A 27,946-nucleotide genomic window follows, 5' to 3' on the forward strand; every position below is an offset into this window, starting at 1 on the left:
AAGGTTAAATGGCACCTGTTAGTTAGAAAATGGTAGAGTAACACTGGAAAACTATGAATCCCTCAGGCTGTTGTGTCTCACTCCTAAGGAAGGGTGTGTGAGTGTGAGTGTGTGTGTGTGTGTGTGTGTGTGTGTGTATGTGTGTGAGAGAGAGTGAGATCGAGAGAGACACTTCAAATGGGACAGTGCCCCCAAAATGTCACTGAGGAGGTTAGAACCCTGGGGTCATTCAGTCTCTTCCCAATACTTCTTTTTTTTTTTAATTAAAAAAAATTTTTTTTAGTGAGGCAATTGGGGTTAAGTGACTTGCCCAGGGTCACACAGCTAGTAAGTGTTTTGTTTTGTTTTTTGCAGGCAATGGGGGTTAAGTGACTTGCCCAGGGTCACACAGCTAGTAAGTGTCAAGTGTCTGAAGCTGGATTTGAACCCAGGTACTCCTGAATCCAGGGCCAGTGCTCTATCCACTGCGCCACCTAGCTGCCCCCCTTTCCCCCCTCTCTATCCCCTGCATGCACTTATTAAATGTCTAAATTATGTGCCAGGAACTGTGCTAAGCCCTTTTTTTTTAAACAAATATTATCTCATTTGATCCTCACAGCAACCTTGGGAGGTAGATGCTATTATTATCTTCATTTTTACAGTTGAGGAAACTGAGGCAGACAGGAGTTAAGTGACTTGCCCAGGGTCACACAGCTAATAAGTGTCTTATCTCTCTCAGTGTCACCTTTTCTGGGAAGTGGACAGGAAGGCAGGAGGAGGGAGAGAAGGGACAGCTCTGGTTCCTAAGTCATTGATTTTTTTCTTTATGGGTACAGTCTCAGTCACCCATGCCCAGGGCTCCTCTATCTTCAGCCAGTCAGGGATATTGAGGAGGGGATGCCCTTGCCCAAGCCGGCCGCCAGGGGGAGGCAGGAGGGGGCGCCTTTTGACAGCGGGAGGCCGGGGGAGCGGGAGAGGGAGGAGGGACAGGACGGAGGTAGCCGGGAGCGGGGATCAGAAATCAGGAGCCAGAGCACAGCGTGCCCGACCCCGCTGCCCGAGCAGCCAGAGCCAGAGCGCGGACCAGCCGGGCCAGTGGGCACAGCCGGGGCCAGGGTCGGGGGGCACAGTCCATGCGGCAGTGGGCAGCGCTTGCCAGGCTCCGGGAAGCACGAGGAGGTGAGGCGAGGCGAGGCACGGCAAGGCAGGGGAAGGCAAGTCAAGGCGAGCCGCTCCGGCTGCTCCCGGACACTGACCGCCAGGTGAGCTGCCCGCCCAGCCTGAACCACGCGCCTCCCGCCGCTGCCCTCTCCCTGGCCACTGCAGTGGCTTCCAGTGCTGGGGCGCTTCCCGCTCTGGGTCTCGGGGAACGTGTGCCTGTGTGTGCGTGTGTGCGTGTGTGTGTGTGTGTGTATGTGTGTGTGTGTACTTGGGAACAGCGCGGGCGAGTGGGTGTGTCACCTTGGGTGCCCTAGAGTTTGTGTCCCTGCGATCTTGCTTCGGGGCTTGGGGATCCCATGTGCGTGCGCCCTTGTGTTTATGTGCGTGTGTCTATACCACTGTGGGTGTCCATTCTTTTATCTTTTTGTCCCGTGACCGGGGTTCCTGGAGCTTGTGCCTTTGCTCTGCGCCTCCTTGCAGGGTCTTTAACTTTCAATCAAGTTCAATCAGGCTTGGCCAGTCTGGCGCAATTTGCCGTTCTCCAGTTCCCCGGGGCAGGGTCTCCTTACTCACTGCAGCCCTGGCCCGGAGAGGGGATGGGCCTCAAACCGCCGGGTGGAGGCTGGAGCAGACCCTGCCCACCCAGCCCTCGCTTCCCGCCCGCCCCACTCCAAAGGCGTCCCTGCGTACAGGGGATGGGGCCGCCTGTTCTCCTGGCTTGGGGAGAGTTGTGCTGGATTTAGGTATAAGCTAACCAAGCTCCACTCTAGGGCCTCCGTGATATGAGGGGGCCTCTTAAAAAAACAAAACAAAACAAGACAAAAAACCCCCTGACTTCCAAAAAGCCTCTGTTGCAAGTGTGTGTTAGTTTCAGCTAAGCTGTACAGTCAGCTTTCTATGATGTTCTGGATCTCTTTTCACTGTCCGTTCCAGCTCTGGTGAGCTCTCCAAAGTTTGTTTCAAAATACCTGCCCTCTTTGTGCCCTGTTTTAGAATTGGCTCCGGGCAGAGCTACTTTTGTCTTCAAACAACTTAACAGTTTATTTTAAAAATAAAAGTTTAGTTTCCTATGGAATTCTTCAGGTCTGGAACCCTCCCTCTGCGAGTGAAGCAATCAATTTGGGTTTCTAAGAATGTGCTTTAAACTATGAAACTCAGTTGCCTCCTCTGTAAAAGAAGGGAGTTGGACTAGATTTGTAAGATCTCTAATAGTCATTATTTGTGACTTGTTTTTCAACTTATTTGACTAAGGTGGTGGTGTGGGCATGTGGTCTTTGATTTAGGTGGGTTTTATTCTTACTGAAATGAGAGCAGAACAATCCCATGCAGTGATCTTCAGTATATTGTGCCCATGCATTCCTTTTGATATCATTTATTTCATGTCTCTGAACCCCTTTCAAACATCAACTCCTGTTCTGCAATTAAGCAGTGAGAATTAGGCAGGAAAGATGGAATCCTCCTGAATGGACTGCTATACAAGAGGCCCCTGCTATAAAAGGATTAGGGCTGGGGTTCTTAACCTTTTTTTGTGTCAAGGACCCCTTTGGCAGTCTAGTGAATGGAATGTACTCCTTGCCATTCTAGGAATGGAAATGCTAAATTTCAGTTAGGAGTTAGTGAAAATAAAAGTGTAATTTTTCCCATCCCCCTGAAATCTATTCATGGTAAAGAACCCCCCCCTGGGTTAGGGAAAAGGCTCAGCATGTGAGAGTTCATCTTGCTGCTATGTGACTTTGCACAGGTTGTTTCAGATACCTGGAATGCCCTCTCTCCTCACGATCAGCAATTTGAACTCCTAGATCTTGTCAAGGCTCACCTTAAATATTACCTCCTTTAAGAGGTATTGCCTCTTGATTCCCTATTGCTAGTGTCCCTCATACCCTCCCATCGCTATGTACTTTTATTTTGTATGCATACCATGTGTAAAATACTATCTGTAAAGTTACTGTATCTCTCAGTAGAATGAAGCTTCTTGAGAACTGGGATAATCTCACTATGGTGTTTGTACTTCCAGTGCAATTATGGGCAATTAATTCTTGTGGATTGGTGGATTGATTGAAATAAGGCATCTCTCCCTCAGATAATCAAAACAATGAATGTTTGTTATTGGCAAAACATGGGCTAAATGCCATGGGAATACAAAAATGCAAATGACACCCCCCCCCCTTTCCAAAGGCACCATATAGTTGGGAAGATAATGTGTATCCAAAACGTTATTTAATAATAAACAGAAGTCAGTGTATCAATTTGGCAGTGATTCATTACTGTGTGCCGTCCTGGGTTGAGCATTAGGTGAGACATAAAGTGAAGGTAAAAGTTCTCATGGAGCTTACAGTCTAATAGGGAGAATAAGACAAATGAAAATAACTTTAGTGTATGTACAATGTTACATGACAAAACCAGAGTGGCACAAAACAAAGCAGAGTACCATGTAAAGTCTGGGAAAAGATCACTGAGGGAAACGGGGAAGGCTTCCTGGAGCTTGGGCTCCTGGCATTTGAGTTGATTTTAAAGAATGGCTAAGAATTCAGCAAGTGAAGAAGGGAAGGGAGGATAGGTGCCAATTGCATGTAATTGACACTAAAGTGATATAGGAATTTAGAGGGAAGGGGTAGTGATTTGGGGCTAGCATGATAAAGAAGGAATATTAAAAAATGTAGGATTTGAGTTGAGTCTTGAAGAAGGAGGAACGAATTGCAGAGGTAGAGCAAAGGTTCATAGGTGGAAATTATACAGCAGGTTTAGAAAACAGTGAATAGATCTGGTTGGCTGGAGTGGAGGATTCATATTAGGGAGGGGATTGGGGGAAGGTAGGAAGGTTGAAGAAATAGTATGGGTGCGCACTGAAGATTCTCAAATGTCAGGTTTATGAGTTTATCCAGTAGCTGATGGGGAGTGAGTTTCTGAGCAGGGGATTAACAGGAATGAAGTGAAGTTGGAGGAAAATGTATTTAGGGTCACGTTGAATGGATTTGATTGGGGAGAGTCTAGTGATTGGGAAACAAGTTAGGAAGCTATTTCAATGATCTAGGCAAGGGATAATAGGGTGTGTAGACTATAGTACTAGCAGTGATAAAGATAGCAAGAGACAAAGGAGACATTACAAGGAGGAATCAGCAGGACTTGGTGTCTTATTCTATCTCGCCTCTCTTCCATTTCTTATTTTCTTCTTTCTCCACTATACCTGACTGGGACATTTTATGCTTACAGAGACTTCTTTTAGAGTTGTAAAGTATCACTTAATCCAGACTCCTCATTTTATGTAGATGAGGAAATAGGCCTAGAGAGGTTAAGAGACATGCTCAGGGTCATGTAGTGACAGGATCTGAATTCAGATCCTTCAACTCCAAGTTCAGTGCTATATACTGCAATGCAGTTTTATGGACAGAGATAGGGAAGTCTGGAATAAGAGCAGGTCATAACTCATAAAAATATGATTGTTTTGGTTAGCTTAGTAATGTTGGGTTTGAAGTGGCAAGGAGATATCCAAGTGGAAATGTCTGAGGCATTTAAATGTGTTGGTGGCGGAGCTTAGAATAGTGATTGGTTGCAGGAGATAGTGAGTGATTTGTGATTCATTTAGACAGGGCTGATAGTTTCAAATGAGGATAGTTCAACTTTCCAAAAGGGAATAGTTAGAGAAGACCCAAAGGGGAGAGCTGACCTCCCTCACATATTTTCTCCTCTGCATCTTTCTTGTCTTTCCCTGTTTTTCTCTGTTCTTCTCTTGTTCTACTTGCTCTCTTTTTTCTGTGCTTTTGCATATATGCAAAGTTTTTGCTTTAAAATATTTAATATCGGGGCAGCTAGATGGCGCAGTGGATAGAGCACTGGTCTTGGAGTCAGGAGTACCTGAGTTCAAATCCGGCCTCAGACACTTAACACTTACTAGCTGTGTGACCCTGGGCAAGTCACTTAACCCCAATTGCCTCACTAAAAAAAAATATTATATCCATCTGGTGCATCTTTTGCTCAGGGTCTCAAAATGTCTTGGTGTGTTCTCTGGAGAAGAAGCAGCTTCTCTTTGGGTGCAGGATGTATTGGCTCTAGGCAAAATTGTCAGATAGACTCTATTTGTCTTTAAGATGTTCTCCCCTCCCTGCTTCTTTGGCTATGTCCCTTCTTCAGAACTTTGAATCCCTTCCTTGGTTCTGTCTTTGGTTGTCTCTCTTCTTTCTTCATTCCTTCTTTTGACAATCTCATCTATTCCCGTGGGCTCAGCTTCAGCTATTACTTGTATTCAAATGAGCTCCAAATCTGGATCTCCTGCCCTAACTTCTCTTCTGAGCTTTAGGTCCTCATCTCTGCTTGCCACCTGGATATGACTTGGGTGCTTTTATACATCAGAGACTGAACTTATCTTTGCTCCTAAAACTGCTCCTCCTTTTGTCTTCAGGGTTTATGTCAATGGTACCACCTTTCATTTTCTTACCTTTCTGTCCCTTCTCTCACTCTTTCTCAACACTCCTGTCTAATCAGTTACTAAATCCTGTCAGTTCAGTGTCTGTACCATCTCTCATACCTATTACTATTCTCACTAGTACCACCCCCGAACTATTGTAATGGCCTTCCAAAAGGTGATTTCTTCCCCACCCTCTCCCTACTTCAATCCATTGGTCATACTACTGCTAGATTCGTTTTTTTATGTATAGTTTTGGTCTTTTTGCTAAAAATTTGTCAGTAACTCCTTAACTGTTTTTGTAGTAAATTCAAACTACTTTGGCTGGCATTTTGCATCCCTCCCCAATCGGGCATTGCTTTTCCTACTCAGCCTCTTCATAGAACTTGCTTTCATTCACTCTCAGAATTCCTGCCCCTTGTCATCCACCCCAGCTGCACTTTAAAGAACAATGTGATTTGTCATCTACCCTGATCTATATCAAATGCTGTGTTTTATGGAGCCGACTTACATTATTTTCTGCCCTCTTGAATTCTTACCCATCCATTAAAATCCAGCTATCACTTGCCTTTCAAAGTCTCCTCTGATAACTCTTTTTTTCCCAATATCCTTTCCACTGGGACTTGTGAAGTGTTTTCTGAGCATTTCCAACTTAAAACTTCATGGAGGAGATGACACTTATTTTAGACTTTTTTTTTTTTTTTTTGGTGAGGCAATTGGGATTAAGTGACTTGCCAAGGGTCACACAGCTAGTAAGTGTTAAGTGTCTGAGGCCGGATTTGAACTCAGGTCCTCCTGAATCCAGGGCCAGTGCTCTATCCACTGCGCCACCTAGCTGCCCCTATTTTAGACTTTAAGGGTTGAAAAGGAATTCCAAAGTGAAGAGTAGGGAAGGTTGAAAGACGGTATTTCAGCCACATGAACAAAGGAAGCAGGAAATCTTTGCATACATTAAGGGCTGGCAAGTCATTTTGGTTTGCTGGAGCACAATTTAGCTAGAGAAAAGTAATAATAATATTGATGCTCAAATGAGGACATGCATGTAAATTGCACTGCAAACTGTAAAGTGCCATACATGTGAATTTTCAAAGCATTTTATGTAGATTTCTACTTCAATCCTTAGTGTTAGCATGCAATCAAGCTAGCAAGGGAAAGTGGTCCTAGATTGTGGATTGTAAAACAAGAAAGACATAGCCTGAACAGATAAGAGGAGACAGATGTAGAGTGATGAAGTAGTTCAGAAGATGGAGATTGGGGGAAAGGGCATTCTACACATGAGAAAGGTAGGTGTGATATGGGTAAGCATTGTTATTGAACAGAAGGAGTGTTGGATTTAGAGTGAGAAAATGAGTTGAATCCTAAATCTGATCCTTAGTAATTGTGTGATATTGGCTAAATCACTTAATCTCTCTGTGCCTCAGTTTTTTTCATTATGAAATAGGGATAATGATAGCTTATAAAAATTGAATGAGATAACCAAATGGAATGGAAAAGCATTTATTAAGAACTTACTGTGTGCCAAGCACTGTGCTCTAAGCTGGGAATACAAATAGAAAAAAAAGCAAGGTAGTCCCCTACTATCAATGAACTCATATTATAATTGAATGTAAGAACATTTAGCTTTAGGACAGATGACCAATCACAATGGTCCTTAGAATTGACCAGCAACATAGATGGCAACATAGCCCATACAGGTTATGTACCTTACTGGCCTGGTAGCTCTCTGAGGTGAGATCTGAAGCCAAGTGTGTCTAACTCTAGGCCCAAATATTCTGTCCACTAGGCCACCACATCGCCTCTCCACCTTCCCCCAACTGAATGATAAGAATGTCTCGGTCACTCCATGGCTTTTCTTCCTCAGAAACAGAGGACGTGAATATAGTTTTATTTTAGTGTTTGCCTTGAAAAAATAGTGCCTCATATTAGGAGAGTAGGTTCTTATTATTGTGTTTGGGCAACTGAAGGGTATTTTGTCTTTGTCTGCCATCCTTTTTGGGTTCTGCCATGGCATCCTTATTAGGGTTCTTACCTGATGCCCTCTTCTCCTGGGCATGACCCTGCTGGGCAGTCAGTCAAGCCCAGCACTGTGCATATCTTGTCTCAGAAGGGTGTCATTCAGCCAACAGGCCTTTGGCACCCGTGTGCACTCCTGGCTCCAGCTGGGTTCTGTACTGGCTGCCTGCCTGCATGCTTGGGGGCCTGGTCATCTCTTAGGACAGATGTAATGAGTGATTAACAAGAGCTCCATCTAATCTGCTGCCAGGGGAAAGGAAGGGCCAGTAGTGGGCTCCCTACGGGTTGTGACCTGTTCCAGGTGGGTTTGGAATGTACCCAGGGCAGGATAGGGATTAAGACATAAAAGGGGGAAAGGAAATGAGATGTTAACCCTTTAGGCTACAGCTCTTTTTGAGCTCTGGCAGGAAAGTGAACTATGGTATTATCTCTCTGAATCTGTAGCAACCCCAGGAGGAAAGTCAAATTTTTGTCTTTGATTTATGGCAAGGATAAATTGGCATGTGATTATGGTTGGAGAAAAATGCCATTTCCTTTATTTTTCCATTTTCTCAGAATCCCACTAAGCCATGTTGTTTAGCAGAGGGAGGAGAAAGACTGAAAGAAAAGTTTAATTTGAAAGGAAAACTGATAAACAAGATCCTCCGCAATGAGTTTATCTGTTTCCTTCCTGGAAACCTTCAGATCATATTGAACAAGTTATAATGTGGTAGACACATCCTTTTCCTAAAAGTCAGTGCCTGAGTTTGTGTCCTTTGGGACTCTTGTATCTTGGAAGGGGATTGGTTGGCTTTTCTGAGCCCGTCTATAGCTGCCATTCACTGATCCTTTCCCTTAATTAGCCATGGTCACCTCACCTTCCCCACACCTGCAGTTCTAAATCCCAAGAATATATTCTAAGTTCATGTAATTAGAGCTACTTTACGAGTAGAATAAAAGAGAACAGAGGGCAAAACAACTTCTTCCTTAAAGGTTTGCCTTTTTTATGATCATAGATTAAGACCTGGAAGAGGTCTTAGAGGTCATCTAGTCCACTCTCTGTGACTCTTTTCTTTTCTTTCTTTTTTTTTTTTTGAGGCAATTGGGATTAAGTGACTTGCCCAGGGTCACACAGCTAGTAAGTGTCAAGTGTCTGAGGCCAGATTTGAACTCAGGTACTCCAGGGCTGGTGCTCTATTCACTGCACCACCTAGCTGCCCCATATCTAGTCCACTCTCTATCCCCCACCCACCCCCATTTAGCAGATGAGCAAATTGAGGCCTGAAGTGGGAGAAGTGACTTTCCCAAGGTCACATAGGTAGTAAGTGTCAGAGGCAGAATTCAAACCCAGAATCCAAAGCCAAAGCTCTTTCCACTACCCCATGCTTCCTCACTTAGGGTCTCTAGTGTTGTCACTTTTAAATGTCCTAACCTCTATGTGCCTCCTCTGCTTTGACTTTTGAGATCTAGCTACTTTTCCTACCTTGTTTCCCACCCCTGTGCCTTGCTGACTCTCTTTGATGCCTAGATTTAGCTCCCTTTTCATTAGAGCACACAGCTCCCTGGCCTTGTCAAGGTTCTGCCTCTGCCACTTACTATACATGTGACCTTGGGGAAGTCACTTCTCTTCTTCAGGCTCAGTTTTCTCATCTGTTAAATGGGGGTGGGGGGCAGAGAGTAGACTAGATGATCTCAAAGAGTCAAGCAAGCCACTGGAACCCTACATATTTATGTTCTGAGAAAGAGGTAGACTCTGCTTAAAATAATGAAAACTGTTCTGCCTCCTAGACCTGTAGCTTGAAATGGACCCTGACAAATGCCTGGTCTCCCCTGGCCTTGGCCTCTTGCCTGACCAGATCTGTGCACTGCTACACATACTTTGGCACAGCAAATACAAAGAGACCGTTTTTCACTTGGAGGAAAGAACATTTGTGTGGGAGGAATCATCAAGTCCCAGAGTTGGAAGGGACCTCATGGGTGCTCTGGTCCAACCCATAGAAATATGAATGCACTCTACATTTTCTTCAATAAGTGGTCATCCAGCCTTTGCTGAAAGACCTCCCAGTGATGGTGAACTCACTACCTCCTGAGGCAATAGCACATTCCATTTCTGGACTGCATTAGGGGGCAGAGCAGTTTTCATTATTTCAAACAGACTCTAGTTCTCTGTAATTCCTACCCACTGATCTGAGTTCTGCCCCCTGAACACAAGAAACTGCAGTTCAATCCCTTAGATGGGAGCTGAGGATTTCACTCTCTTTTATAAGATAGTGAAGGTACATAGATGAATGTGAACTGATGAGGTCCTTTCCACCTCCGTTTGATTGTTTTTCTTGAGACACAAATGCAGAGTCCCGATGGCTTGTTTGACTCTTTGAGGCTCTGTTTCATATGCTATTTATAGAAGGAAACAGGACCATCTTAATAGCAATTGAATTCATGAGTTAATTGGTGAGCTAGGGATAGAATTGCCTTTGTGTGTGTGTGGGGGGGGGGCAATGAGGGTTAAATGACTTGCCCAGGGTCACACAGCTAGTAAGTGCCTGAAGCAGGATTTGAACTTGTCTTCCTGAATCCAGGAAAATCAAGGGTCTAATACTCTATCCATTGTGCCAAAAGTTCTTCTACATATACAATTGACTTTTCCATTCTGAACCTGTTCTAAGACTGCCACTCTCACCCCTTCCATTAACAACAAAGTCCCTATTTTCAATGCAAAACCAAAATCTTATTAAAAAGCAATTCTATGGGTGGTGCAGTGGATAAAGCACTGGCCCTGGATTCAGGAGGACCCAAGTTCAAATATGACCTCAGACACTTGACACTGAATAGCTGTGTGATCCTGGGCAAGTCACTGAACCCTCTTGGCCCTGTCCCTCCCCCACCCTGAAAAAAAAAGTTGCCTACCATATTGAGAAATCAGGTAACTTACCTAAGGTCATATAGCCAGTAAGTCAGGGCAGGATTTGAACCCAGGTCTGCCAGGCTCAAAAGCTAGTTCTTTATCCACTAAATAACATAGTTTCTCCTCTATAGAACTTTAAAAATGGGTACAATATCACCCCACCCAAAGGTTGGGAATACATACAGTTTTGTCTGGGGGATGGCAGAGAAAATTTTGTTTTTTTAATTTAATTTTGTCTGATTCATTGAAAAGGCAGCAATGTGCAGCTTCTCCTTTTCTTACAAGATGCCTTGATTTGTCACCCAGGTGCTCAGGCTGAGCCTCCTTGGCACAGAATAAGGTCTTGGCCTCTCTATGGAGACTACTGGGATAAGTCCCAGAATGGTGGTTTTGGTGGTGTGGACCACTGCCCACACAAAACAAACTGGAGTATTCTGAAGTCATCCTATCCACAGGCCACCTCTATTTGCACTGAATTCTCTTGTAATTGGGAGAACTATAGGGAAGTATAAATTTTGCAGACCCTTTCAGCCTTTTTGGTCTGATTGATTACTCTGGTCTGACGAAGCCAGTCTCGATTAACTTGTATTGGGTGTTCTTGCTCAGTGCTCTTTACATGGTAAAATGACATTTGCTTTGCTGCTTTCAGCTTCCTCTTCCTTGTTCCTGGGTACCCACCTACGTGGTCCCCTCACACTTGGGTGAAGGCACACTTGGTGACCTAAGGCATTGGTGTGGTAGTGGGGATATGCCCATCAGGTATGGCAGTGTTAATCCATGTTCCTCAAAAGTGAGCCACATACAGAGAGGGAGGGAAATACCAGAGGGAATGTAAATGAATGGATGGAATGCTGAGTTATGAGTGAAGAAAGCCTGGTTTTTTGTGGGGCAGTGAGGGTTAAGTGACTTGCCCAAGGTCACACAGCTAGTAAGTGTCAAAGTGTCTGAGGCTGGATTTGAACTCAGGTCCTCCTGAATCCAGGGCTGGTGCTTTTCCCACTGCGCCACCTAGCTGCCCTCCGAAAACCTGGTTTTGAATCCTGATTCAGACCCTTACTAGCTTTGTGACCCTTAGCAATTTGACATCTTTAAACCTCAGTTTCAATATCTGTATAATAGGTGTACTAGCAGTCCGTGCTTCACAGGGTTGTTGTGAGGATGAGATGAGGTAATGTATGTAAGCTGCTTTATAAATCTTAAAGTATTATATAAATAAAAACTGCCATTTTTAGGTCAGAATAATGTAGACATTGTTGGGTACAATTACTGGTGTTTTTGCTCAAAAATTGTTTTTTCTTCGTTACAAGGGAGAATTCAATTTGGAGATGCTGAAGCAGGGGTGAGGAGGACATAGAGGAAGAGAAGAAGGAATATTTCCAGAAAGGAAAAAAATATATTGTTAAAATATGTTTTGTTTTAAAATTATTAAAAACAAAAGCCATCAATAAAATTTTAAAAAATAGTGAGTCAAGTGTACCAACAGTTATCTAAATTAGTTTAATACACCTCAGGTTTCCTTTAGTTGAGGGGTTCTTAACTTTTTTTTGTGACATGAACACCTTTGACAATCTGGTAAAGTTTACAGATCTCTTCTCAGAATAAATTTTTTTTTAAGTGAGGCAATTGGGGTTAAGTGACTTGCCCAGGGTCACACAGCTAGTACATGTTAAGTGTCTGATGCTGGATTTGAACTCAGGTACTCCTGACTCCAAGGCTGGTGCTCTATCCACTGCACCACCTAGCTGCCCCTCAGAATAATTTTTTAAAAAATAATTGGAGGCAGGGTAGGTAGGTGGCGCACTGGATAAAGCAGTGGCCCTGGATTCAGGAGGACCTGAGTTCAAATCTGGCCTCAGACACTTAACACTTACTAGCTGTGTGACCCTGGGCAAGTCACTTAACCCCCATTGCCCCACAAAAAAAAATAAACAAAAAATAATTGGAGGCAATGCTAAATTTTAGTTTGAGGTTGGTAAAAATAAAAATGTAATTTTTTTTACGAATTAAGTTCATAACCCCTATCCCACTCCTAACCCAGCTGGGTCTGTGGATCCCAGGTTAAGAACCCCTGCTGTAATCCAATCCATATTTGAAGCATGAATTGCATCTCTATATTCCTCAACATCTGGCCATCCAGCTAAGTAGCCTCATTTTCATTGTTCTCTTTGGGAATTTTTACCATTTATTCATTTAGCAAATAAATGTTCATTAAGTACCTACTGTGTTATACTCTATGTAAGACTTCACAGTCATTTCTGGCCCCCTTTCGAGTATCTAAGAACCTCCCTTCTCTAGAAAACTCTTTTTTGTATAACAGATCAAATTGTCTCCCACTAAATACGACCTGAGATTATTGCTTCAAGTCAAGGCTACAATGACGGTTATTAAAACTTATCGGGGTGTAGGGGGGAGAAGTTTGTTGGAAGGCAGCAGTTTTTCTTCCCCGTCACTCATTCACACTTGCTTCTGAATAATTCACTTTGGCTAATGGCTCTGTGGCCGTAGGCGGCACTCAGTAAATATTTGTTTAGTAACTGAGTCGGTGGGCACAGAGCTTTCAACCCATCTGGCATACTGAGGCTCACTGAGGCTCACTGAAGCTCGTCTGATCTTGGCTTTCAGGGATTCGGAGGGTGGGAGTGTAAGATGTCTCCCTGTAAGTAAGGCTGATGTTTTCAAAGGCAATTCTGACATTGGAGTGCTTGGTTTTCCTAGATGCTTTTCCTGTATTTATTGGCCAGACCTCCCATCTTGGGCAGACTGTGCTCACATTGTTTGTAGTAGTGATGGCATGGAACCATATGTACTCTGGCCTGTGGTCTGGCAACATATGAATGTAGCTAGACATTAACCTTTGGCTGAGGAGTTTCAATTGAATTCAGCAGTCATTTGTTAAATGTTTGCCATATACGCTGAGCCTTGTGTTAGATACTCGGGGGTGGTATACAGTTTCGATAAGACACTTTCTCCGTCTTGAAGGGATTTACAATCTAGCAGGGGATTAGGAAATATACACCAAAAATTGTATCAGTGCTTGTGTGGAAATAACAATAATCCTTTTTCTTTCTACCATCCCTTTGTAAGAGTTGGTAGAGAAGGAGGGGAAGGCACACAGCCAATGAGCTTTAGAGAACATGGTGCTGGTAGGAGAAGATTTTGTTCCCAGAATGCTATGGACTGAAGGCATATGGCAGAAGGGAACTGTGGGGGTGCTGCTGAAAGAGACTTCTAAGAGATGGTGATGAGAGAAGTCGGAGACTGAACGTAGCTGGCAACAGATGCCAACTGAGGGAGAAGCAGCCAGAAGTGCCTGAGCCAGACTTGGAGCTTGAAGACCAAGCTGAAAGGAAGGAAAGCAGGAGCCATTGAATAGGTGAGGATAGCAGGAGTGAGACTCTAAACCTTAAAAGAGGGTCAAGAACTGTGACAAAGGTCTGGGACCTGGAATTAAAGGCATGTGACCTGTCCAGCAGGGCCCTAATTACAGGGACTTTCCTTAGATCAGGGGTTCCCCTTTGGCAGGCTAGTGAAGCCCATGGAGAATCATGTTTTTAGATGCATAAAATAAAGTACATAGAATTACAAAGGAAACCAATTATATAGAAATACAGTTATAAATTATTATTATTGTTATTATTTTGTGGGGCAATGAGGGTTAAGTGACTTGCCCAGGGTCGCACAGCTAGTAAGTGTCAAGTGTCTGAGGCCGGATTTGAACTTGGGTCCTCCTGAATCCAGGGCAAGTGCTTTATCCACTTCACCACCTAGCTTCCCCCTATAAATTATTTTAAAAACAAATTCATGCACTCTAGGTCGAGAGCCCCTGCCTTAGATTTCCCAAATTAGTATTGTGACTTTTCAGAGACTGAAACCTACAGGAATAGGGAAATGAAAAATGGGAACTCGTCAGGAGATATGTTCTATTTCACATTATTTTGATAAAAGTGCGGTGAAATGAGTCTCTTTTCTCTTCACAACTATCCTAAATAAAGATGCTCTGCTTAAATACAGATTGGAAGCCTCAGGTTGTTGTGAGAGTGGAGTCATACTCTCAAAAGAGAGTGAAGACATGTCAGATCATGATTATCCTAGAAAGATAACCTGGGTGGAGGAAAGAGCCATAGAGAGATTGTTGAGAACGTTCTTAATTATTAATAAGCCTTTAGTGCTGAATCTGGGTCTGTGCCCGTCCAAAGCTCCAGTAATGTAGAAAAGTTGACAAGTTTAATACAAAAATAGTGGATGATTAATGCATTTGAGGTACAAACAAAATACCATTTGAGGGCTAAGGTTGGAGATGCCAGTTATCTGTTGGGGGATGAGGGATGGCTTCATGGGGGAGGTGGCCTTTCAGTTAGGCTTTTAAAATTCTGCTTTCTTCACAATGACTTTCACTTTGTATTTCTAATTTTTGCCAACCTATTCAAGGCCCTTCTGCTTCTTCTGTTTGGGTCATTGCAATAAACTACCTTTCATTTCTCCTTATTACAAACCACCTTGGAAATCAATATCTCTAATGTACTATTGTCATTATGTCATTACCTTCCTCAAAATATTTCAAGGGCTTTGAATCCCCTAGAAGATTCCTTACCCTAATAGTCATGATTTGGTCTTACATGCCATGGTGGATTGAGGATTGGAACAGGAGCCAGATAGCTTCAACCTACTTTTGAAACCTACCTTGCTGTGTGAGTTTAGGCAAGTAATTGAGCCTCTCTGGTCCTTACTTTCATCATATGTAAAATGAAGGGATTGGATGAGATAATCTTGTGGGACTGCTGGATTTGGAGTCAGATGACCTGTTTAAATCCTGGCCACACTACTGGTGTGATCTTGGCAAGCCACTTAACAACTATGGATGTCTTTTCCTTACAGAAGGAGTTAGACTAGAAAACCTCAAAAGTCCCTGTCTATACTAACTCTCTGGTTCTATTGCCAAAGATCCTATGGTTTGGGATAGATAGGCTCTTTCCTTTTGTTTGTTTGTTTGTTTTTGTTTTTGTGAGGCAATGGGGATTAAGTGACTTGCCCAGGGTCATACAGCTAGTGAGTGTCAAGTGTCTGAGGCCGGATTTGAACTCAGGTCCTCCCAAATCCAATATAATAAACATTTTTCTTTATAGTTTTGAATTCCATTTTTTATCCTTCCTTCCCTCCCTCCCCTCCCCATCCCTGTGGCATAAGCTATCAGATATGGGCTATACATGTACAATGATATAAAACATTACCATATTAGTAATTTTGTACAAAAAAACTTGAATAAAAAATGAAAGAAAGTAAAAAATAGCACGCTTCAGTCTGTGTTCAATCAATATCAATTCTTTCTTTGGAGGTCGATAGTATGTTTCATCAATAGTCCTTTGGGACTGATTGGTGACTTTTTTTTGGTGAGGCAATTGGGGTTAAGTGACTTGTCCAGCGTCACACAGCTATTAAGTGTTAAGTGTTTGAGGCTGGATTTGAACTCAGGTTCTCCTGAATCCAGGGCCGGTGCTGTATCCACTGTGCCACCTAGCTGCCCCCAATTGGTGACATTTTAACAGATATTCTCAGTAGAGGGGTTGGGATGAAACTGAACTGAAAGGTATTGAAGAGAGACAAAGTTATAAACAAATGAAAATTCTAGGTATACAGTAGACAACTTTTTCTAAGAACTTTGTTAGTGAAAGAAAGGAGAGAGTGAAGTTTCAGGGACAAGACAAAGCTGTTGATTTGTTTTTAAGCCCAGAGTCCAGTGAAGTTTATGTTTGAGAAAATGTAGCACAAAACCCATTAATTTATATTCTTTGCAGATATATTAAATATATATTAAATATGATATGAAATGGGGCAGTACTTTAGCTGTTCTTTATCAAGGAGAGGCTTACTTGTCATTTCTCCCAGCAGGTGATATCAGAAATCAGTAGATGGCAGCAAAGAGCATCAGATGGCCCTAAAGAGGCCAAACAGCTAAAGCCTTAAAGATGGTTGGTTGTAGAAAACACCTCATTGGCCATGAGACCAGTGGAGACATTCATCAAAGACACCTTGACAGAATGAAGACATAACATTCAGAAGAGATAATTCAATGCCCAGAGTGGAGAACACTTTTGTGTATTTCCTAGGGCCATCAGTCACCACATTTGTCCAGGCAAAAGACAAATGCTAGAAGAATATGCCAGGCTAAAATTAAGTCTGTTAAGTCTCTTCTTTTAACCACTTCTCTTCTGGTGTTAATTTATAATCCCTGACTCCAGACAACTATCTGACTTGCTATTAGTAAATTCATTTTACATTTTGTTAAATCCCTTTTTCTCGGTCCATGTCCTCAAACCCTATTTCTCAGGGATCTCCATTCAACAAAACTTCACAGAAGCTGTGGGACCCCTCAGGTCCCAAGATGATCCATGATTGGCATGCAGATGAATCTAGTGGCAAGAACAAAAAGGTTTAGGTAAGGATATCAGCGTCTTTTCTCCTTATTTCTGCCTTTAATATTAATGCTTATAACAACAATATTGATGGTATTTTGTTCTGAATTCTGGCTAGTACAAGTGTTACTAGTCTCTCCATACATGAAGGCTACCCTGACCCCCTCCCTGAGTCTTCTCTTCTTCAGACTAAACATCCATATTTCCTTCAACAGACTGTCATATATCACGGACTCCAGTCTTCTTGCTACCCTGTCACCCATCCATGGTTTCATTTTAGATTTTCAATATCCTTAGTAAAATATCCAGATATAGTCTGACTTGGGAAGAAAGCAGCAGAACTCTCTCTTCTTTTGCTATGTATGCCTTAAAAAACAAATAAACCAAAAATAATTATATCTATGATTTCATTGAAAGAGCAAATTGCCAATGAGTAAACTCACTCTATCAATGCCAATGAGTACAGGCTCTGAAACTTATAGTCTTGGAGATTTGCCTGGGGGCCCTGAGAGGTTACTTGGCTTTCTCAGAGTCAAATAGTTAATAAGTGTGTGTCACATGAGACTTGAATCTAGGTCTTTCTCTTTTAATACAACCTAGAATTATATTAGATTTTGTGAAGTTCCACCTCACACTGTTAATACAGTTTGAGCCTCCTACTAAAAATCCTACTTAATTTTTAAAATAATTTATTGTCTAGTCATACCTCCTCCATCCTGTATCTTACAGATCCACTCTCGTGCATTCAGAGTACTTCTTTACTTGCTACTAATTATGATCACATCTGAGCTCTGGTCTGTTGACTTCTCCCTGAGAGCTCTATTTTCCCCACATAGAGACTTCTGAGTGCAGAGCTCTGCCATGCAGATACACAACAATTGGCTCTCACACGTCTGTATTTGGACACTTTTCTTACCTGGCATTCACTCTGTAATATTTTGTTCTCATAAGTCAGCTCTGGAAGACTACACCTGAATACACATAATCCTCCTACTTACTCTCTAGTATTTTACTCCTACTCTGCATATATTTAATAACTAATCCATCTTTCTCTCCCTATTTCCCTTTCCTCCCTCCCTCCCTTGTTCAACTTTATTCACTCAGTCTCTGCTCCATATTCTATTCCAAACAGCCAGGGACTGAATTTATACCAGCGTGCCAAAAATGAACACCAGCATCACAACCACCTTAATGCTTTTTTAAAAAAAATTATTTTTATTTATTTTTGCGGGGCAATGAGGGTTACGTGACTTGCCCAGGGTCACACAGCTAGTAAATGTCAAGTGTCAGAGGCTGGATTTGAACTCAGGTCCTCCTGAATCCAGGGCCAGTGCATTATCCACTGCACCACCTAGCTGCCCCTACTTTAATGCTTTTTTAACCTGTTTTCTCTTTGATGGTCAGAATCCAGTTCAGAACAATAGTTGCTTTTATCATTCCCCAAGCCTTTCAAGAAATGAAAGTATCATGAAGGCAAATTAAGATTTTTTTTACTGCTTTGCTTTTGTCAGTAAAAGAGAGTTCTAGCAGGTGTCCAGATTGATTAGGTGATGGAATTAGAAACCATCTAAACCAACTTGTTTCTGAGTAGGAATCTCCTTTATAATAACTTTAACAAATGACCATTGAGCCTTCATTTATGGGGGACCATTGCTTATCAAAGCATCCCATAACATTTTTTGGATACTTCGGTTTTTTTGTTTGTTATTTTTTAGTGAGGCAACTGGGGGTTAAGTGACTTGCCCAGGGTCACACAGCTAGTGTCTGAGGCCAGATTTGACCTCGGGGAAAATGAGTCTTCCTGACTCCAGGCCTGGCACTCTATTCACTGTGACACCTAGCTGCCCCCTGGGAGTTCAAAATTAGGAGATCAACATTAGAAGATAGGAATGGGGGTCAGAGAAATTGGAAAAGCCTTCATGGAGAGGTAGGGATTTAACTGGACTTTGAAGAATGGGTATGATTTGGACATGTGGAAAAGAGCTCAGATGACTGTAGGAATCCATGTTATGGACTCAGTGTATTATTGTAGAGAACAGAGATTGTTTTCCAAGCAGCTGACCCAGGTTTCTTTCCTGGCTAATGAACTGATGTTTGGGTAAGGGGGAGGGTAATTATAGAAACCATCAGGAATGAGGAAAAAGGATGAGTTAAGCCCATGGGAGCAATAAAGAAACAATGATAAAGTGAGCCTATGTGAACTTCAAGGCTGAGCTGACCCAGGAATTCCATGGGAGAGGTGGAAATGTCAAGAAGATACAGAAATCATCTGTTCAGGACATGGATGATATGGAGAGGTCAGAGTTGCTCTGAGGGCTGGTGGTAGGGGACACCTGACTGGTACAATTGGCAGAATTTATAACATTTATGCAGACTAGCTTAAATATCTATTCATAATTAATAATGATCTGTGATTACTAGAGTATAGGCAGTTAAGAGCTGAAAGTAAAGCATGATTGTGTTTTATGTTGTTGTCCCTTGTATAAATGACCATATGAGGGGGCAGCTAGGTGATGCAGTGGATAAAGCACTGGCCCTGGATTCAGGAGGACCTGAGTTCAAATCCAGCATCAGACATTTGACACTTACTAGCTGTGTGACCTTGGGCAAGTCACTTAACCCTCATTGCCCTGCAAAAAACATAACAAAAAATAACTGATCATATGAAAAAGATGATTGAAAAATCTTCTACTTCATTCAGAAGGAAGAGAGACAGTATGGAATAGTGGAAAGAGCTTTGGATTTAGAGTCAGAGGACCCTTACCCAATTCTGAATCTGTTACTTGACACCTGGGTGAGCTTAGATAAGTCATTTAACCTTTGTTTTCCATCTGTTACAGTAGAGAGTTAGATTAGATGGTCAACAAACTATAACTCCTATAATAAAAGAGACATAATCATTGGAACCAAGACTAAAAGTCAAGTGCAACTCGATCGTGAAGGAACTATGTTGTCTTCAGTTTGGGAGAGTTTGGAATTTCCAATCTAGAATAATTGCAATTGCCAAGGCTTAGCCTACAGAAGATGTATAACTCAAAGGATGAGTGGAATTTGAAAATGTAGGGGTGTTGTGGTAATGTTGGGGAGAGAATACCATGGTCAAAAGGAAAGAAGTAGAAATGAATAAGGCACATAGGGAGTGGACAATATGACTAGCATTAAAGTTTTGTGTTGGAAATTAGTTAGAGACAAGATTGGATAGATGAGATGAGGCCTTAGATTACAAGTTGAAAAATTCTATATGTGATGGGAAGCAGTTGGTTTTTTTGTTTGTTTGTTTGTTTGTTCAGGGGAGTGACATGATGAAAGAAATGCTTCATGAAGAATAATCTGACAGTATTGTCTAGGGCTGGGCTGGATTGAGGGGAGCCTAGAGGAAGAGCAGTTAGGAGACAATGGAAGTGATCAAGTAACCCAGTTGTAGCATATAGTCATTGCAGATGAGGACACTAGAAGTTTGAATAGAGGAAAAGGGGCTAATCAGAGAACTAAAGAAGCATTGGTAAAAATTTATGACTAGATATAGGTGATGAAAGAGAGGATGATTCTGAAGCTTCAGATCTCATTGGTTGGTTATATCAAGAAGAGAAATAGAGGAGTTGGGAGGGGAGGAAATTTCGCACATATTGAGTTTTTAAAAAAGAAAAAAAAGAACAAAACCCTGTGGAGTGACATGTATGGCATTTAATATACTCTAAGACTTGGTTGATGTATGAGTTATGTTACTCTGCTTTTTCCATTTTAAAAAATTCTTTGCGGGGCAGCTAGGTGGTACAGTAGATAAAGCACTGGCCCTAGATTCAGGAGGACCTGAGTTCAAATCTGGCCTCAGACATTTGACGCTTACTAGCTGTGTGACCCTGGGCAAATCACTTTGTTGTCATTGCCCTGCAAAATAAAATTCTTTGTTACAAAGGAGAAAGGCAGGGATATGTTAGGAAGTGAAGGTGGTATAAATCAGTCAATCAACAAGCATTTATTAAGTATATATTATGTGTCATGCATTGCAATAAGTGCTAGAAAACAAAACATTTCATTAAAAACAGAAGATCTCATTACTTTTTTTTTTTTTTTTTGTGAGGCGCTTGGGGTTAAGTGACTTGCCCAGGGTCACACAGCTAGTAAGTGTTAAGTGTCTGAGTCCGGACTTGAACTCAGGTCCTCCTGAATCCAGGGCGGGTGCTCTATCCACTGTGCCACCTAGCTGCCCTGATCTCATTACTTTTTAAAATTTTAAACATTTTAGTTTAAAGTTTGAGTTCCAAATTCTATCCTTCTTTCCTGCCCTCTCCCCCCTCCTTCCCTCTTCCTGAGGTGATAAGCAATCAGATATAGGTTATGATTACTTTTTAAGCCCTTTAGCTACCTGAAAAATTACTACAAAGTATCAAACTTAAAATGTGCAGTAGGCAACTGGAAATGTGGGGTTGAGTTTAGGTGAGATGAGAGGACAGAGTTTGAAATGCAGATTTGCAGAATCAATTAACATCAAGGCCATAGTGGAAAGAGTAAAAATGAATGAGGAAGGGAGAGAGAATAGAAGAGAAGGAAGAAGAGGGAAGAGGGGAGAAGAAAGGGGAGAGGAGAGAGACAGAAACAGAAAGACACACAGGGACACAAAGAGACAGAGGTAGACAGGAAGAATGATCTTAGAGATAAAAGGAAACAGCATTATATATTATACTATATGTATTATATATCCTATATAATATAGCATTGAATTATACTATATTTTATGAATATAACACTATATTATCATATGGCTTAATGAAGGAGAGAGTTTCAAGGAAGGTGAGGTCAACAATAACAATTAACTCTCACCAAATCCTTCACTCTATTAGTAGTTCTACACTGACTACATAACTAGCTTGAACTTCTTCCCTTGGTTTCCTGGAAGGTACTTTTCCTGATTCATGTCTTGAAATGGCTTTGATATAATAGCATCAGAATACAGTCAGAAATCTGGAATTTGAGTTCTAGCTATATAACTTGTTAGTTGTATGACCTTGGGCAAATCACTTGACCTTTTTGAACCTTTCTCACTTTCCTTTTCTGTAAAAATGTGGATAATAATATTTTCCCAATTTATACAGAGTGAACCAAAAGTCATGAAGGGGTTTCAATATTTAATAACTCTTTTATTTTTGGTTTTTAATTTACAATACTATAAGATTACGTACACACTATATATAGGAAATGAATTTACATTACATGTGAAAAATCAAATCTTGTAAATGGAAAAAAATAAAGAAAAAATAGTTTTCAAAAAGTTATTAAAACATCATGACTTTGGGCCCACCCTGTACTACAAATAGGGTGGTTTTAAACTTGTTCAGTTGTGTCTGATTGTTTATGGCCTGTGGACTACATAGCACACCAATGCTGTCCATGGAGTTTTCTTGGCAAAGATACCAGAGTGCTTTGCCATTTTCTTCTCCAGTAGATTAAAGCAAACAGGGGATAAGTGACTTGTCCAGGGTCATATAGCTAGTAAGTGTCTGAGGCCAGATTTGAATTCAGGTCTTCCTGACTCCAGGCCTAGCATTCTATTCGCTGAGCTATCTAGTTAGCTTCCTCTACAGTTTTAAACTATTAAGCTATTAAAGCTTAAAACTGCACCAAGATGATTAGAACACCCTGTATTTGCACTAATTGCAGTTATTGTGAGGACCACATAAAATAATATATGTAAACCATTTATGGAATTATGAGAACACTATATAAATATGAATTGTGTTTATGTTGAGTTTGTGAAGTAAATACTATGAGAAGACTAAGCTGCCTTATCACAGTGTTTTAATCAATGTAGCATATTAAGATACAAGGTAAAGGGAGATGGAATGGCTTAGTGGTTAGAGGCCTGGCCCAAGAGTTAGGGCAGGCCTGGGTTGAAGTCTCCCCTCTGACACCTATTGGGCAAGTCACTTGCCCAGGCTGTGCCTCTGGCAGCTCCCAGAGACTGTACTGTTGAAGAGCAGCTGCACATCTTCAGTGGTGGGAGAACTTTTCTCATCAGGGTCTCACTATGATGAAGTGAGGTCAAGACAAAAAAAAAAAAAAGCTAAAGCCAGTTGTGGAAGTTTGGCAGGGTGTGAAGCCCAACATACTGTGTTTCTGCCTCCCTTTATAAGGTGCAAAGCACATTTCAGCAGATATTGCATGGCACTGTTTGCATTACAGAGCATGGCTAGATTTATGTTTCTAAATATAGGAGTCAAACATAAGCCAAATGTAGTGCATAAGACCCAACAGAAAGGCATGAAATAAGTTCTATTTTCTCTGCCGTTCAAGAGTCCCAGAAAATAGGACAAGTTGCTAATTGATTTATAGTGGCTTCTAAGGTAGAGCTGGTCTAAATATATTAAGGAAGACTAGAAAGGGAGCTGCATATGTGTGTGTGTGTGAGAGAGAGAGACAGACAGACAGAGACAGGGAGAGATAGAGGGAGGGAGGGAGGAAGGGAGACAGAAGGAGGGAGGGGGAGAGAGAGAGCCAGAGAGAAACAGAGAGACAGAGTGTGTGAGTGAGTACAGAGAGACAGAGAGAGAAAGAGATTGAGTCAGAGAGACAGAGAGACCAAGTGAGAGAATGAGAATTCTCATAAAGTTAAAAAAGTCCCCAAGGTGACTGGAATGGAATGGTTTTTCCTCTTGTGCCCTGGCTACAGACATCCAAGGTTCTGTCCCTACATGCCAAAGTAATCTGACAATTGGGATCACATGGCAAAATAGATGCTGTTCAAAAGATGTAGTGATTTTCTTGGAGCTGACTCAGTAGTGTTCTGATAAATGTTTAACAATTGGATCTCAAAAAAAATGCATGTAAGACAGGCTTTAAAGTTTAATCTGAATTATTAATACTCTGTCACTTTCTTAAATGTAGATAATCAGTAAAACAATAAATCAAGCTTTCATTTGTAGCATATGTCTTTTTTGGAAGTTGTGAATGCTCATATGAAAATTGGACAATTGCTCTTGAGAGCTGGTGAGTTGGTTCCAGCATACTACTGATCTGACTCTGTGTATAGCAGAGTTTTATGACAGCTTACGTATAACAGCAATTCTGTGGGATGAAGAGGTATTAATGATGGTGTTTTGAACAACATCTCTCAGGTTCTTTGGGGGGCAGATACACAAAAATACCTACAATTTGATCCTTTAGTTTATTAATTCTTTAGAATGGGTTCAAAGAGAATCAAGGGGCATGTTGTGATATTATTACCTCGTAAACTATGACAAAGAAAAACAAAGTTCTGATCAATTCACTCTTCAGCTCCAAGCCCTCGTTTTGGCTTATAAGAACCAGAGAAACCTCTTTTGCCCATTAACTTTCTCTCCTTTTTCACTATCAAGTGTCTGTTTCATAGAATAAGGCAAACATCAATGTCACTGACTGTCTAATTTATGAACAGCGTAACAAGCAATACAAAGACATATTTAAATATTTCAACAATGTAGCAGCTGTGAGAAAGATCACAGCTGGAGTCACCTCTGGCCACTGACTGCAACTCTGACCCTTACACAGACACTGAAACCACATCTGACCATTCAGCTGTCACAGGATGCCAGTTAAAAAGTCTCCTCAGGATATCTTCTCTATGGGATCTCTTCTTCATATTCCCTCAACAATAATAAACTCCCCAGCCCCAGTGTCTCACACGGAATGACAATGATATTGTCTCAGTCTCAGCCTCTCACAAGATTTCTCCTACAATTACAGCTGCTTTCACAGCCTCCTCCCTTCATCTTAAAGGTACAGTAGCATCTCCACATTCTCCATGAGAAAGACTATTTAAACTGGAATTGCAGATCTGAGAAGGACTAGGGCATTTTGGTCAATCAGGGTGTTTTGGAAAAGAAGCTGAATAAAAAATGTTACTTGAGAAACGATCATTAAGGTTTTATTTGGAAAGAAACTAATTTTTATTTTGCCTATTGAAGACAACTCTCTTAGGCAAAAGGCAACCAACTTAGTGTGGTCCAAAGACCACTGGATTTGGAATCAGAAGACTCGGGTTAAGTCTTTTTACTTTTTGCTTTTTACTCTGTGGGTAATATTGGTAAACTCATTTAACTTCTATAAGCCTTAATTCCCTTAGCTATAAAATGAGTGTTGGGCAGTTAGTGGCATGGTGGATTAGAGTACTTGGCCTGAAGTCAGGAAGATTTGAGTTTGAATCCTCACTTAGGCACTTAGTAGCTGTGTGACCCTAGGGAAGTCACTGAACTTGTTTACCTCAATTTCTTCAACCACAAAATTATGATAATAATACCACCTAAATACCCATTGATGCAAGGATCAAAGGAGTTAATATTTGTAAAGTACTTAACATAATGGCAGTGTCAAAAAAGGAGTAACCTAGCTGAACTCTCCCAATATTCCCCTCCAACAACTTTAAAATAATGACTCAAATCAAATTCTGGAGCAGCAGAGTCAACAAGTCAGGGTGAGACATTTTTCCAGCCCAAGAAAACTCAGGAGGTTGGCATTATCTACTATTTTTTTTTTTTGGTGAGGCAATTGGGGTTAAATGACTTGCCCAGAGTCACACAGCTAATAAGTGTTAAGTGTCTGAGGCTGGATTTGAACACGGGTCCTCCTGAATCCAGGGCCAGTGCTCTATCCACTGCGCCACCTAGCTGCCCAGGTATTATCTACTATTATAAGCCCAGTATCCACTACTTTAACTTCTGCATGATCACACAGTAAGTTTGTATCAAAGAACTAGAACTCAGGTTTCCTGCCTCATGGGCTTGTGATCTTTCCTTTATATTTTGTGAGCTTCATCTAAAAGGGAACATGATATCAGTTTATCCCAAGGGTATGCTAGAGCCAGTTTGAGGTAAATGGGGATTATTACAATTTCATTATGAGCACTTACATATTGGAAATCAGTAAATGTCACAGGTCAGCTCTTGATTTATTGATTTTCTTAGATTTTAAAAAGTGATGAAAATGGTAATAATGCAGATTAATGTACAGAATGATTCTACATATGTATGTGTATATATGTATGCATGTGTGTGTACATTATACACACACATATTTGTGTATAATGGTATCCATGTATCCATGGTGGGGGGGGGGGAGAAAAACCCACATAAATTTACATGTCAACTTTATTATATATTTTAAAGGAATAGCAAGTTGTACATAATAGATTTACAGTTTCATGTGCAATCATGTTTTCTTATACTCTATTATGGAAATGCTTGTTTTATTCCACAAATAAAAAATAAAATAAAAATAATGCAAATTAAACTTAAAACATGTTGAAACTATGCTGTCTTCCCTCTAGCCGGTTACTAAACATTTATCAGCACACCACTGGTTTACCCAAACCCATGATTCTTCCCTCCCTTCCAATCCTCAAACGGTAATGCATGTGGTTGGCAATAGTTTGTAAATGATCTTTAACCCTTCTATAGCACGAATATGCTGTGTCCTGAGCTGAAGGCTCAGTAAACAAAGATTGGGTTGGGTTTGGATTCCCACGGCCACCTACCTTAGGCAAAGGAGGCAGGAGAATGCATTGCTTTTGGAGTGATGTGGATCATCATATAGAAGAGGGTTTGAGGCAGCTCATGAGAAAAAAAAGTTCTGATTTACACAGGAAACTAGACAATGGCATTCAGATCTCTTGCCTTTGATAGTCATCTTTACCTATGGAGTGGATGGGTACCTATGGGATTATGAACTGCCCTTGGTAAAGGTTTCTGGAGAGAGGCCTAGAGGTAAGGAGGAAGACTGTAATGAGTCTTGAGGTATTTGTAGTACCAAGCACTTTTCCACATTACTTTTATTTTCCTATACTAGTTCCCCCCCCCACTCCTACTAGCTGAAAGAAGTGATTATTTTTCAGTTATGTTAATAACACATTAACTTATGATTAAGGTTTTTCCTTTCTATTTCCTCATTCAGGGACCAGTCCCTGTAGATTATTCACCCAATCTCTGAAGGATAAGATTGATAGATGAGATTCACCAAATCCTCTGGGTACATGCTCTGTGATCTCTAGTGGGAACCCACCTTACTTCTGTTTAGAGTGATCTGTAGAATCTAATCTATGTGCATTCCAGCCCTAATAGTATTGAGCCCAGGCCCTCCCACCCCTCCATTGCAGTCTAGGGGAACTCACTTCATGAAAAAGAAAATCAACCAGAGTGATCTGGGTAGAGATGGATTCTTTTGTTCCGATTGCTGGAGGTGGCTGAGTCTCATGATCAAGTCATGATCTCAACAGCTGAAGATTTTTAGCTCACTTCCTTAATAATATACCCACCCCCTCATTAATTGTTCACCAATCAGGGTTGATTTTCACCTATCAGGGGCACCTCCTTTTCTAAAGGTATTTAAGCATTCAGGGATCTCCATGGTTTTGTTTCTGGGTACTGAGAGAAACCATTGACCATCAATGTATTGATTATCAGGTACCCTAATTAAAAAATTGATTATCAATTACTTAGAAATTTTGTGTCTCAGGCTTTTCCTTTGTTTCATAGTTAATATCTCACCACAGCTGTTCATTTTATTCAGGAACACATGTTAAGTACTGGGTGATGATGTATGGGTGTAGTGGTATTAGAATGGTATCCACCATCATAACTGCTAATTGTTTCTGAAGTTAAGTAGCTGGCCATGGCTATGCAATTAACTATAGTAGCACAAAATAACTAAATATCATATATAGTTCTGCTTTGAGGAGAACTGTCCTCTGTTGAAAATTCTTAGTCACTGAATTTGGTTGAGAACTTAATCCATTTTTTGGTTAATTTGGGCTAATTCCCTGATTAATTTCTTTGATAATTAGGTCTCCATTGATAGACTCAGAATCCCAGAGTTAGAAGGGAAGTAAAAAGTCATTTAACCCAACTTATATTTTAACAAATTCTATCTTCTTCTCTAACAACTGGTCATTCTGCCTGGGAATCAGGAAGACCTGGCTAATATGGAATATGCATTATAAACCACATTATTAATATCAAAGCACCATGTTACATGTATTATCCACCCATACCAGTGACCATCTCCCTTCTTTTACTTCTTGTTTCTCCACAAAGCTTGAACCCCTCTCCCCACACCACCCTGTTTTATTGCTCT

General features: G+C 41.3%; 1 protein-coding gene across 1 annotated transcript in view; it reads left to right on the forward strand.

Moving 5' to 3' along the window:
• Positions 1-1,019: 1,019 nt before the first annotated feature.
• The window catches only part of LOC122738426 (thrombospondin type-1 domain-containing protein 4-like), a 406,762-nt gene continuing 379,835 nt past the window's right edge, over positions 1,020-27,946 (forward strand). The window contains exon 1 of the mRNA XM_043980469.1: positions 1,020-1,241. The gene's annotated coding sequence lies outside the window, so the exon portion shown is untranslated. The remainder of the gene's footprint in view (positions 1,242-27,946) is intronic.

This window comes from Dromiciops gliroides, chromosome 2 (assembly GCF_019393635.1).
Source record: "Dromiciops gliroides isolate mDroGli1 chromosome 2, mDroGli1.pri, whole genome shotgun sequence".
Lineage (NCBI taxonomy): Eukaryota > Metazoa > Chordata > Mammalia > Microbiotheria > Microbiotheriidae > Dromiciops > Dromiciops gliroides.